This window comes from Mus pahari, chromosome 21, assembly GCF_900095145.1.
Source record: "Mus pahari chromosome 21, PAHARI_EIJ_v1.1, whole genome shotgun sequence".
NCBI classification, from domain to species: Eukaryota; Metazoa; Chordata; class Mammalia; order Rodentia; family Muridae; genus Mus; species Mus pahari.
Genome location: NC_034610.1, coordinates 29,377,342 through 29,378,794, shown reverse-complemented (window position 1 = coordinate 29,378,794; position 1,453 = coordinate 29,377,342). Strand labels below are relative to the sequence as shown.

The 1,453-nt window shown below is 45.4% G+C and overlaps 1 protein-coding gene across 3 annotated transcripts in view; it reads right to left on the bottom strand.

The window, feature by feature from the left end:
* Esr1 (estrogen receptor 1) overlaps nucleotides 1-1,453 on the bottom strand; it is a 356,422-nt gene that overhangs the window by 291,713 nt on the left and 63,256 nt on the right. The window contains exon 1 of one of the 3 annotated variants that reach the window (XM_029533029.1): nucleotides 475-545. The exons of the other annotated variants lie outside the window; for them this stretch is intronic. The gene's annotated coding sequence lies outside the window, so the exon portion shown is untranslated. Of the gene's footprint in view, nucleotides 1-474; nucleotides 546-1,453 lie in introns of those variants that run through there. 3 annotated transcript variants of the gene reach the window in all.

The following is a 1,453-nucleotide window of genomic DNA, read 5'->3' as shown; positions in this document are numbered from 1 at the left end:
AGATAGACAGATAGACAGATAGACAGATAGACAGATAGACAGATAGACAGATAGACAGATAGACAGATAGACAGATAGACAGATAGACAGATAGATAGATAGATAGATAGATAGATAGATAGATAGATAGATAGATAGATAGATGCCATCTCTCACTGATTTCTATACTGGAGAACCTACTGTATGTTCTCCTGGATCCTTTCCTGGTCTTCAATGTCTGAAGCCCTTTTCCACAGTATGAACATATCTGTTACCAAATATGTCATTTTTCAGTCTACAAATGCCACGCTTCCCTTCCTCCTTTCTCATATCCCATTGTTAACATGTTCGTCTGTTACCCAACAGGAAAATAAAACAAAACCAATCAGACAGGCTCTCTATTCAGCTGCCAGATCCCCACAATAACGATGCCATGCCCAGCCGTCTGGGTCTGTTTGCCCAAGACAGTCCTTGTGTGAGTACTGAAAGTCTTACCTTCCAGGAACCTCCTCAGCCCTTCACACAGCAAGACTGTTGGAAGCTCTTCCTGAGTCACTCAGTCGTGAACACAGAGTAGGACTGTAGATTCCTTCCTTGCCAGCCGGAAAAGCGAATCAAGAGGGTGTTGGGTGTTGCAACCACCACCAAGCAGTCTGTGTACTGCCCTGCTGACCTCGCCCTCTGTCCTCTCACCCACATGGCTGCCCTTTTCTCAGTTGCCAAAATTCTAGCAATGTTCCAGGCCTCAGTGTCTCTCCAAGACCATGCTGGTTCCCTGAAGTTAAGCTAAATTGTACTTAGCACAGTGTATTTTAATCTTCTGTCTGATCCCCAAACCTCCCACCTTGATGTCTGGTTTTTCTTTGAGACTTTTTTTTTATTGCTACATATATGCTGAATTTATGAATGAATGAAAGTTGTATGTCTTGAAAAGCCACTGTACTCTTTTTAACTTCCTCGGCTTGGCTTTCTGCCGGCTAGTAGCCCTCCTCTTCTAATGTGAAAAGCAACAACCCACTGCCAAGACGGCGTGTCTATACATTTTTGCAGCACTGGTGAACCTTGCTCTGTTCTTAACCTGTCGAATGCAATGGGTAACACCACTACCGAGGCAGTCAGTAGCTAGCATCTCTATCAGGGTACAGAGACACACATGATATAAACACTCAAACCACAACAGCAACAATAACATCCAGAAAAGCAAAACAAAATACTCTCAATTTCCTTTTATAGGCAGGTGATGGTTTCTACCTGACATCTATCCTAAGAACCCACGTGGATGGAGAGAACCAACTCTGCAAAGTTGTCCTCTGACTGCCACACAGGCACTGTGGCACGGACCTGGGACCACATGCACACATTCACACACATGACCAGAAGCATTTTAAAGAAACACAGTGCCGATCTTTGCCCCAATGCACTGCCGGGGAGAGCGGACTGCTGAGGAGGGACCCGGGTCTGGTCCCGGTCGTCC